At 52.5% G+C, this 11,816-nt stretch overlaps 1 long non-coding RNA gene across 2 annotated transcripts; it reads left to right on the forward strand.

Annotated features, from left to right (window-relative positions):
- The first annotated feature begins 8,064 nt into the window (after positions 1-8,064).
- LOC104859381 lies at positions 8,065-11,415 on the forward strand. 2 transcript variants are annotated; one of them, XR_779354.1, is made up of 4 exons: positions 8,065-8,188; positions 10,143-10,198; positions 10,637-10,786; positions 11,079-11,415. It is a non-coding gene; the product is annotated as an uncharacterized LOC104859381 (long non-coding RNA). The 2 variants fall into 2 exon arrangements; XR_779355.1 differs by lacking the exon at positions 10,143-10,198.
- Positions 11,416-11,816: the final 401 nt, after the last annotated feature.

The following is an 11,816-nucleotide window of genomic DNA, read 5'->3' on the forward strand; positions in this document are numbered from 1 at the left end:
TGCCAACGGCAGCCGTGCTCCCTGCCCGCGCCTCTGCTCTGGGCTGAGCGTGCCTAGTACTCGGGCTGGCTGAGAGCCCACTTAGTGGGAGTTGGAAGGAGGTGCTGGTGGCCTGGGTAGAACTGGGCAGCGCTGGTCCCCACTGTGACCAGAGGGGGCGCTCCTTCCAGAGGCGGAGCCCACTCTAGGGTGTCGGCGGATCATTTGCATGACAGTGTCCCCAGCACCAGGAAGATGTCTGCAGTCCAAGAGAATTCACACTTTAAAGTCAACACAAAGGAGCCGGGTGTGGTGGTGCAAGCCTGGAATCCCAGCACTCTGGAGTCTGAGGCAGCAGGATCACTGAGTTCAAGACCAGCCTGTGCTACATAGTGAGTTTCGGGTCAGTCTCAGCTACACAGTGACACCCTGTCTCAAAAACACAAAACAAAACAAACAAACAAAAAACAAAACAAAACAAGAAGAACAACAAAAATAAAGTCAACGTGGAGAAATAAAAGGATCACTTCTATTTGCTGTTTTGTCTTTTTTGTTTTTGGTACCGGGGATTGAACTTGGGTCCTTGTATTTGCAAGGCAGGCCACTGAAACGCTGAACTAAATCCCTAGCCCTTGCTGTTTTGTTTTAATGTACTCGATTATAACTAAATTCAAAACGAAATCTGATGCCATATTAGAGTACTAACATAGATGGGACTACAGTTCATGGTGCTGAATAAACTTGGTTTATGCTCTGAAGGACAGGGTCCAAGCTTCTGATTTGCTTCTCTTTGATGAACTAGAACCAAAGAAAAATCAACTTCCTCCTAATTTATGAAAGAAACTGAGTTAAACCTGGTATCGAAGCCACTGTTTCGAGGGGTGTCCGGAGTCCAAGCTCCCCTAAGAGAAGGCACCCATGATGGTGCCGTGGGTGTGTCCTTGCGCATGCGTGCGTGTGTGCATTTGTGCGACCCGTGTGCGCACACTGCATCATGGTGCTTCAGGGGTGGTCCCCTCCGTGGTTCAGGGTGTCCAACAGATGGATATAAATACTGTATTAGGCAAGCTGGTGGGGCTCTGAGGACTGTACGTCTTATCAAGTTGACCCTTATAATTATGCTGTCTTCTGCAGCCATGGGATCTCTTTAATTTTGCAGTTCTTTGGTAAATGTTGAACAGGGAGAAGTACAGAGCTGTAAGCAAAGGTGGAGGATAAAGACCGCGCAAACAGCTCCTACGTGTGCAGATGCTGTCCCTCACCTGAGTGGAGGAGATGTGGGGAGAAGGCGCCTCGGTCCCAGGGTGATGGGTCTCCCCACTTCTGACCTTTGCACTGCAACCTTCTGTCCCAGGCGCTGGGCTCTCCTCTCCTCTTATTGTGCCAGGGAACTTTGGCACAAGGCCCGGGCTTGGGGCTGACGGTCAGAGGTGGCTGGTGGTTATCTGTCTGTCGTCACGTGAGTCACGGCCCCCAAAGTCCCTGCACAGCCACCAACGGTGAAGCGCCAGGCTGTGCACACGGTGGCCCACAGGAAAGAGTTCCTCAGCCTGTGTGCTGTGCCGTGAGGGTCACAGGTCAGCTGGGCTCCTGCTGGGCAGCTTATCATCTCCATGGTGCCCCGACGCTCAGCCTGGTGTGGAGCGCAGCACCTTTGAAGCTCTCAACCGGGGCTCTACCCCATCCTTCTTGCCCTCCCAGAGGCTGACATCTCCTGCACCCCACACACCTGCCCTCAACAGAGCTCAGCAGGCAGTGACACAGCTGCCCCACACTGGGCTCTGAGCAGTGTGTGCTGTGGAGCTGGCTGCAGCCATCCTGTCTTGGCTCACTGTGCCGCCCATGTATTTTGTGAGCAGCGTGGCCCTGCCTTGGTGCCTCTGAGTCCCTGTGTTTATCTTCCTCCTGGGTCTCGGTGTTGGGCCTACAGCCCAGAGCGGAACCTGGCCAAGGGAGGGAGAGAGATCAGGGACGAGGCCGTGGGGGCAGTGAGGTGTGACTGTCTCAGCCTGCAGACCGGAGGCCTGGGCCCCTGGAAGGGGCAGGCTGGTGCCTGGAGCCAGTGGTGCTGACAGCTGTGGCAGCGCCGTCTGGTCACATGGAAGAGCGTAGGGACTTGGATCGTGGGTCCCCTTGGACCCATAATCTCCTGGGCCCTGGCAGCAGGCCGGGCTTGCGCATGTCCTTCAGGAGGTGTGGTGGGCAGGCAGGCAGCCCCAGGATCCCCCCTGCAGGGAGCCAAGTCCAGCCCCTCGGCACCGTGCTGGCAGTGTTGGGGCACAGGCTGCAGGGAGAGTAGGTGGTGAGCAGGAACAGCCGCAGGGACACCCATGCTGCCCTCAGAGATGGCCGCCTGGCACTGTGAGAGTGAGGGCATCACGGGAGCCACAGAGCCATGCCAGTCCACACGCGAGACTTGGTGGGTCTCTGACGGAGTCTGCTGGACTCACGTCCTCCCTCTGCACTGAGACCAGGACAGTGTCGCTGCTCACACCCATTCTCTGCTGAAGGGGGACAGGGACAGGACCTGCTGCCTGAGCCATCATGACCTGAGGGACCGCGCTTGGCGGTGGAGGTACAGCAGGGCCTAGGCACTCGCCGTCCACAGGCCGGACTCCCTTCTCTTGGCCCGGGCCCCAGGCCCTCAAGGGCCCTGACTGTATCATGGTCTCAGCTTTTCCTGCGCTTCCCTGGGTCCCCAGGAAGCTGGTCAGAGCCTGTACCACCCTCCTCCTGCTGAGGAAACTGAGCCCGGAGAAGTATGGGGCGGGAAGGACGTGTGGCAGGTCCTGTCACAGGAGCCAGCTCCTGTACCAGGCCTGGCCTCTGGCTTCCCAGCCTCTGCTCTCCTCGCCCTGACTCCTGCTGTGTCCCATAGCTGCTCCCCAGCCGGCAGATTTGTCTCCTGTGGTCAGCATCACCCTGCGCGCCTCCCAAGGGCGTCTGGTTTGGTTCTTTCTCAGTGTTACATTTCTGAGGCGTGTGGTTCCCAACACCCACCCTCCTCCTCTGTCCCTCCTTCTCCTTCCTTTTTCTTTTTTTCCCCAACAGGGCCTTAGCACTGAATTATATCCCCAGCCCTTTTTTATTGTTTATTTTAAGACAGGGTCTTGCTAAATCAATAATTTGTCCTGGCTGGGCCAGATCTTGTGATCCTCCTGCTTCAGCCTCCCACAGAGCTGGGATTACAGGTGTGCAGCACCATGCCCAGCACCTTGGCCTTCTTTATTATAGATAATTTGTTTATTTAAAAGAAAACATTGCATTTATTAATTAAAAACATTACACGTTCCCAGGAAGGCGCAAAGAAATGCAGGGACCCAGCCTGTCTAGTGTCGCCCCTTGCACATCTGGGACATCGGCAGGGCCCGTGCTCAGCTGTGCTTCCCCGCACGGCTGTCACAGGTGGCCTCATGCCTGCCTGGAGCCAGCTGGAGGCCACACCCTGGCCAGCAGGCGCCTTGGCTGTGCTCCTGGGCCTTTGAGGCTGGATCTTGTTGCCCTGCTCAATGTCCCTGAGTTCCCCGGTTCTGCACTCAGCACCCCACGTCCCTTTGGACGGCCACGTAGCTGTCTGTGGGGTGGGTGTGCCCACTGTCCTCCCTGTCACCCACTGCAGGGCGTGTGGACTGCTTCCAGCCCGTGGCTGCCAGGCGGGAAGCTGCTGGGATCACCAGGCCTGTGTGTGGACCTGAGCTTCTTGCGGTGCAGGGCAAAGACCAGGAGGCAGATTCTTAGCCACGTGGTGAATTCCTGTTTCGCCTTTAAGGGGGAGTTTAGAGGGGCCACATGGGCACCCACTGGCCGTTACCTCCTGCATCTGATGTTGTTGCTTTCTTCTCACTTCCTCTCAGGGCGCAGGGCCTCTCCCTGGGTTCGATTTACATTTTCTAACAGCTAGTGGTGCTGAGCTGCTTTTGATGGGCGTATTTGTAGGTGCTCTTTGATGAAATACCAAGTCATGTTGTTGGCCCATTTTGTAATTAGTTTTTTACGTTGAGTTTTGAATGTTCTTCATATATTTCAGATACAACTTCTTGGCCAGATATGTGATTTGCCAATGTTTTATCTCAGGCTAATTTCTGTTTTTATTTTTTAAATATTCTCTTCATGTTTTTATTTTTCTGAGTTCTGATTTATCAAGTTTTCCTTGATTTTGGTATCAAGTCTAAGAATTCTTTGGCTGAATGCAGGTCCTAAAGATTGTCTCCTGATTTTGTTTCTGAAAGATTTATAGTTTCATATTAAGCCTGGGATATATTTTGAGATAATTTTCTGTGAGCTGCAAAGTTTGTGTGGAGGTTTCTGTTCACACCTACAGGCACATAGTCACGCGAGCACGTTGCCGGAAGTCTGTGCCTCTTCCCGGAAGTGGCCGTCACACATTGCCGAGAATCTACAGTGTGTGTGTCCCCTGCTGGTCTCCACTCTGGCCTGTGGGTTGGCCTGCCGTCCTGTCTTTCTAGTTCAGCCATGCGGTGAAACCCGGCAGCTGGTTCCTTCTCTATTTTTCCTGCTGTTTTAGGACATTGTCATTTCCACTTTAGAATAAGCTTGCCAACTGTTCTCTAATCTCCCAAACTTTGCTGGGATTTCTCCAGCGACTGTGTCCCGTGTGTAGGTTATTAGGAAGGGCCGACATCTTTGCTGCGTTGACTCTTCCGACCACGAGCACAGTGTGCCTCTTCGATAGTGTGGACCTTCTGTTTTTCATTGCATTATTACTTTGTGTTTTCAGCGTATGGATTCCGTGCATGCTTGTTTCTTTGGAGTGATGGTAAATGATATTGGATTTCTGATTTTGTTTCTCAAATGCTTGTTCTTAGCTTACAGAAAAATGGCTCTTTGTGTGTTTATCTGGTAACCCTTGGCTTTGCTGAATGCACATTCTGGTTTAAGAATTTCTGTAGTAGCCTCTGGGATTTTCTAGGTGGAGAGCCCTATCCTCGGGAAATGCAGACGCCTCATCCTCCCTTTCCCTCCATCTGCCACTCTGCCATTCTGGCCTTGCTACTCTGACCAGCACGGGGTCATCTGCCTGCCTCAGCCTTGGTGGGACACAGGGGTCCCACTGGAGGCATGAGGTCGCTGTGAGTGCCTCGTGGTGCCCCCATGCCACGATCGTTCAGAATTTCATCATAATGGGCCCTGGAGTTTGCCAAGTGTTATTTCTGCCGCAGTTGATGTGTGGCTAGGAGGCAGCTCCTTCAGGCCGTCGATGGGGTAGCTTGTGTTGGTGTACTTTGAATACTCAGTCTGCTTTTTGTACTGACATCCTACTTGGCCAGGGCGTTTAATTCTCTCTGAGCATTTCTGGGGCAGGTGGGCTGCATCTTTGTGCGTGTGTGTTTTATGTTCAGGTTCACCAGAACTATCGCCCATGGCTGTCTTTTGTCTTTGCTGGCTTGGGTATCGGGGCAACATGGGCCTCACAAAGTGAAGAGGATGGCGTCCCCTCTTGTTCTGCTGCTGGTGGTGACTGTGCAGAGTTAGTTGTAATTTCTTAACTGTTTGTAAGCTCCTCGGTGCAGCCATCTGGGCCCGAAGATTTCTTCACTAGCTGTTAAATTACAAATTCAGTTTTTCAAAGGTTGTAAGACTATACATTTTTCAGTTTTGAAAAGCAGGAGGCAGGTGCTAGGAGAGCTCCTTGAGCGAGTAGCAGACAGAAATGAGAAATGCAGATAATGAGGGTTGTTGTGGCCGAGGTTTCTCTCTTAGAGAACACCCCATTTACTGGGCAGCTCATAGGGGGCAGAAGTTCATCTTTATTTTTATACGTTATATTCCTGACACATTTGGGGCATTATTTTGATAAATTTTACCATTTCCTATTTCTCTTACTCTTTTTAAAATCTTGGGCTTTACAATGCAGAAATACTTCTGGTCCTAACCTAGTTTCCACTCTCTCTTCTCCTCCCTATTGAATTAGAAGTGTGTTTCCAAAGTCAATTTCTTTTCTTTACACAAGAAGCCCTGAAAACTAATGGAGACTGAAAACCTCTTCCCAGCATGGTCCCTCCTCATGTGAAGAAAGTCTTTAAACCATCATGATGCACTAGCAAGAAAATCGCAGGGTCCCCTTTGACCCGCGTCGGTGTCTGCCAGGGGAACCCCAGTTAGAGAGTGGTGGAGCTTCAGAACGCAGCTCCCCTTGTAACTGCTGACTGGCATACGTGGGGATCCAGGGAATGTATCTGTCTGCAGTGCTGGTTTCTGCCCTGTGGACTTTGGCAAATACCTCTCCTTCGGGGATTTAAAAGGAGATTTGCTCCCGGTCACACTGATAAAAAGCTTCCATACACGTTGTTTCAAAACAGCATTCTGTGTTAGGCTGGGAGGGAGATGTGTGTTAGGTCACCCAAGCTGTTGGAAGTAATTTGTCTTTGTGAAATGTACTTTGCTAACATTCCAAATGCATTTCACTTGTTAAATAAACAACAGATACCCTGGAAAGCACCTGTTTGATCGCTCAGGTGGTGGACTGGGTGACAGCTGTGGAAGGGACCGGGCCACTGGGGTCAGCCGTAGTGCCTGGGAGCAGAGAGCACCTCTCCCTGCAGCGGAGAACCTCCAAAGGAGCCCCTGCTCATTTAGAAGTGCACCGCCATCCCAGTGCTTAGCGCGGGCATGGAGAGGGATGCTGCCTGTCTGCTGGAAGCAGGATCCCAGTACGCAGAGGCTGAGTCTGCTGGTGATGTCTTCTTGGACCGCTATTTATTTTACCTTCAGAACATGTGAAACACCACTGATCTTCTTATTTCTTAGGGGATGAACAATTGCAGCATTAAGAGACATTTAAATAACGCTTAATTTTTGAAGCAAAGAGAATTAGATAAATGGATGTGCTCAGCCCAGACTGCAGATCAGTTTCTGTTTTTGAAGTTGGATGTATGATATTCGTCTATTAAGTGCATTCTTTTATTTGATCCATTCTTATTCCCATTAGACGCCATTTCCTGTGATGTTTTATATTGTTTGCGTGCAGCTCTTCTTACCTTAAACTACAAGGCTGGGGGGGATAATTAGATTTATAGCTTTGTACTTTTAGTTTTCAATTTAAAGGTCTATTCAAAAATAACTCATGATACACACGAGACTATTTTCTTCTCAAATTAGCTTATCAAAGTGAAATACCTCTTAGGCAATTTTTCTGGTGGTGAGGAAGGCGGACGGCCAATCCCATAAACAGAGTCATCACCCGAGCCTCACCTGGGGCTTCTGCACCCTTTCCCAGGACCTTGGCGGGATGCATCTCCCAGAGAGTCCCAGGCCCCTCATGGACGTCACCCACTGTCGCTCTGAGCAGGGTCTGTAGGAGCCCGGAGCAGCCACACCGGCTGCAGGCAGGTTCTGTGCTAGACTGCAGAATGGCGCTCCCTGGCCTCCCGCTCCGAGGTCTGTACTGCTTCCTGGAGGCCTGAGCCCAGCCTGTGCTTTCCTGGGAGTGGGGAGAGGGTTTAAGAGAGCACCCTGGAGGACACAGGACCCAGCAGGGGATGCATCCTGCCCTGGAGGGCCCTTCACTCCGGAGCCAGCAGCTCAGCTGGGTGTCCTCCAGGGCCCGCCCAGCATGTGTGGGGCGGCACTTCCCCTCCCCTGCCCCGTCTGTGTGGCACAGAGGACCGGGCAGACCACACAGCACATGGAGGGCTGGCAGTGGCTCTGGACATGTGCACACCCAGGCGGGTCTCGGCTGGGAGGTGGGGTCCAGCGCTTGCCGCTGTCTTTCTCTCTCTCAGTGTGGCTCAGCCTCAGAGTCTTCTGTCCTCTCCACGCCACACCACAAGGGCCCTGGTTCCCCATCTCATGAGTGAGCATGCTGAGAGGTAGGGTTGGAGATGGCGGGTCTCTTGTCACTCCTGTCCCCGGTGCCAGAGGTGAAGAAGTCCTGTCGTGTTGGGGCCCTGCTATGTTTCTGCTTAGGAAACCCTGAATCCTAGGTCCCCTGTCCTCACTGGCACCTGATGTGGTATCCCCTGTGTGCTGCAGCGGTGACACAGCCCATCCCAAGTGGTTGCTACCTGGGGACATCACTAAGAACCTGTGTCCCCAGTGATGCGGCAGAATTCTGTGGAACCCTGGGGCTGTTCTTGGTGTCTGACCCTCCTGCTGCTGTCCAGGTTCCCAGTGACCCTGTGGGGAATCATCAGATCCTGGTAAAAATGGCGGCAAGACTCTCAAATTAACACCAGGCATGATGCTTCAGGTGAGATAAAAGTAACTTAAAAGCTACCCCATCTCTGTGCCTGTGTGTGGAACATCCCGGCCCCTCGCTTGGCAGGCTCACGGGGTAAGAGTTTGGTGTTAGAAACTTTGCCCAGCTTGTGACACAGGGTGAAATGACTTTGCCTTCCCCAAAGATGTCCCCGCCTGCTGAAGCCCCACTTTCGGTGCCAAACCTCGTTCTGAAGATGCAACATGGGAGGCAGGGATGGTGCCAGCTTCTGGCTGTGTGAGCCCGGCCAGTGCCACCTGTGGCTTCATCTGCAACTCAGCACCTGTACGACGGAAGGGACACTGCCGCCTCCAGCCAGGACCCGAGGACTAAATGAACCCTAGACAAGGGCCATCTAAAGCATGAGCTCTGACCCGGCCAGCATGGGTGTTCGAACCCTTTCCGGCTCTGCTCCTGCCATGTCGGGGAAGCAGAGGCATTAGTTAAATGCCCTGTGCATTTCCAGCCTGTGCAGCAAAGCCCTGCAGTGCCCCAAGGCAGCTTTCATCCTGCAGAGCCCCCAGCACTCCCAGCCCCCGAGAGGACTTCACAGACCCCTCTTTCGGGGCGCCTGGGAGGACTTCACCAGTCTCCCAGCACCTCGGGCCATTCAGGGGCCCTGTCGTGGCTCCTCCAGGAGGGAGCAGGCCAGCAGAGCCACCGAGGTGGCTGTTACACCTGTGAGAGATAAACACCAGATAAATACCGTGACCAGGAGTCAAATATTAGGCAATTATGAAACCTCAGACAGGATGATGAATTCAGCCCCTTTCTCTCTCATTGGTGGTGGATTCAGTCAGAAACAAAAATCTTGCCCTGAGGGGAGGTTGTGCTCCTTCCTGGGTGGCGAAGTCACCAAGTCACCCAGGATGTGGAGGTGGCCTCTTATCTGTTGGCGTCTGTCTCTGAGGAAGTCCGCCGGCCTGTCTGGTGCTGATCAGGAGATCCTAGCCTATCCACGCAGCCAGGCACTTGGGTGATGGCATTAAAATCCCCACATGAATATTTGCAGACCATGCAGAGCTGGGAGCCCTCTGCCAACCCCAGCTCTGTGCCTCAGGCTTCCCCTGCCATGTCAGTGAGCCACACCCTTGGAGAATAGTCCTGCCCCGGGGACCCCGAGTTTCCGAGAGAAGCAGGGCTCCTGCCGGCTGGCGCCACTAAAACTACTCTGTCTGCTTTGGATCCCTAAATCGAGAGGGACTTTATTTCCAGTCTGTGAAGTAGGATCGGTAGCCATGTGTCCCCATGCCTGTACTACCTGTGTGTGGCTGAGTATGGCAGCCAGTGCCAGCTATGGCAAATGTGCCCAGGCTGAACACCCAGGGTTCAGGCCACTCCCCACAGTGGAGGCCTCCTCGAGGGCAGGTGGAGCCCGTGATTCCCAGGATGGTGATTGCTACGCCCAGGGAAGGAAGAGCACCCTCCCTGTGAGGAAGAAGGTCCAGAGCCCTAGCTTGTGGGCCTTGCCAGGAACCCAATAGGTCTTCAGTAACATAAACAAGCCTCACAGCTAAGGAAGAGGGAGAAGAGAGAGAAAAGAAAAGAAGAATAAAGGCCCAGAGGACCAGGGCATGAAGAGCAGAGGGGCACAAGGAGATTGGACTTGGAGGAGGAAACAGGGAGGAGATGAGGGGAGGGAGAGAGCACCGGAGTCACGGAATTCTGCAGCAGGAGTGAGAACTTGTGGACGGCTTGGCAGAGCTCTCCTCCACTGAAATGTGACCCATAACTGTCCAACAAGCCCATGAGGCAGATGTCACTTCCACTCCTTGCACTGTGGGGGCTGTGACTCTGAAGATGATGTTCCCAGGATCCACTGCTGCTGAAAGGCTGGCAGACCTCAAGGTCCTGTCTGCTTCACCCTGATTTGCTCTGTTACCAGCCTGCATCAGGCCTGGTGGACTTTTTCTAGGTTAGATACTGTGCACTTTAATCTTTGCAGGTCTCTGTCACAGTCACCCAACTCTTCTAAAGCCATGAAGCAGCCACAGACAATATGTAAGTGAATGGTCATGGCTGTATAGCAGTAAAACTTTATTTATAAAGCAGACAGTGGGCCAGATTGTCTGGAGATTCTGTGTTTATAATGCCTGGCTTTCATGAAAGAGGGCAGCTCTGCAAGAGGAAAGGGCTCCACTAGAAAGAGGAGGGCGTGGGATGGAAGAAGTTAACGCAGCTGGCTGCCCGTGATCACTGCAAGGGCTGCTCTTTTCCTTTTCTTTTTTATTAATGATGATTATAGTACACAATGATTACACTTATTGTGGGGAGCTGATACTGTACATGACACAGCTTCATCTTCTTCATGATCCCTTCCTTTCCTCTCCTTCCCCCTCCTTCTTTCCTTTGGTCCCCTTCCCATTTATAAAAGATCTGTCTCCTTGTCTCCTACGCTTTTTTATTTTGCCCTTAATTTATTTGTATGATGGGTTTAAGAGAAACCATGCGGCGGTGAGGCTGAGAGCCACAGTGGCCTCCAGGTGCTGGCCACGCCACAGCGGCACAAGCCCAACAGCTGGATGATGGTGGTTCTTGAGGATGGCCACTCAGATTCATGACCAAATTCATATGTTCCAAAATGACCAAGTAAGTGACATACTGCCTGGGTATTTGCTTTCTATGTGCCGGAGCGGCTCCACCATCCCTCCCAGGCTGGGCGCGGAGCCTGGGCAGGCACAGCACATGCTGAGCTCACAAAACTCTGCGTGTCACTTCAGGGCACTCCTGACTTCCCTCCTGGAAGGGAGTCAAGAGAACTGTTCAGGGTCTTTTGTTTCCTACAAAAATATCGAGTGGGAGTGGGTTGATTTTTCAACCAGTGAACGTCATGCAGTGGAGGCTGACTTAATCGTTTGTACGTGTGCTTGGATTTTCTCAGAAGCAGTAGACTATTTCATCATGATCTGCCTCTGCTCACAGTAAAATACCCGAGGACAAGCTGGGAGGTGCTGTGTTAGAACAAACGTGAGCCTGCATTTGCAAAGCCTTGATCTGCATCAGCAATTCAGAGACGTGGCAACTGCGCCCTTGCCCAATGAGGAGGTGGTTCAAGGACAGAGCCGCTGATGCCTCTGAGAGTGGGACTTGGCTCCTCTCTCCGCGCCTGGCGGAGGGTCCTCCAAAAGCATTACCGTCATTCTCTTTGTCTCCCCTCTTTCCCATCATTGACAGCTGGTCTCACCTCTGTCCCTTTGTGGCACCAAGCAAAATTTTTTCTTGTCCCTAAAGTGTCTCTTTTGAGCGTCCTGCTTCCTAATTGCCTCCCCTCTGCACAGCAGTCTCACAAAACAACAAAACAAACAAAACAAAGCAAAACTTCTAGCTCACCATGAAAGCGTCTCCCTGGATCGTAGGCATTAGCATGTTGGGGCTGAGGGCCATGTGACTTTCTCTGCCCTTCTCACTCAGAGAGAGTGTTGGGGAAGTCCTTGGTGTCCTTGGGGGTGGCCCAAGCGTGGACCTCAAAGCCTGGAGAGTCTCGTGGCTCTTCAAACTAAACTCAAAGGCACAGCTGCCATTACTGGGAAGGTGCTGTGTATATGTTTATCCCAGAAATCAAATCTTCACGAATCAGCTGCCTGTTTCCTCTCATCTGGCCTCCATTGCTGGCCCAGCT

This window comes from Fukomys damarensis, unplaced genomic scaffold (assembly GCF_012274545.1).
Source record: "Fukomys damarensis isolate Sample0158 unplaced genomic scaffold, DMR_v1.0_HiC HiC_scaffold_6, whole genome shotgun sequence".
Lineage (NCBI taxonomy): Eukaryota > Metazoa > Chordata > Mammalia > Rodentia > Bathyergidae > Fukomys > Fukomys damarensis.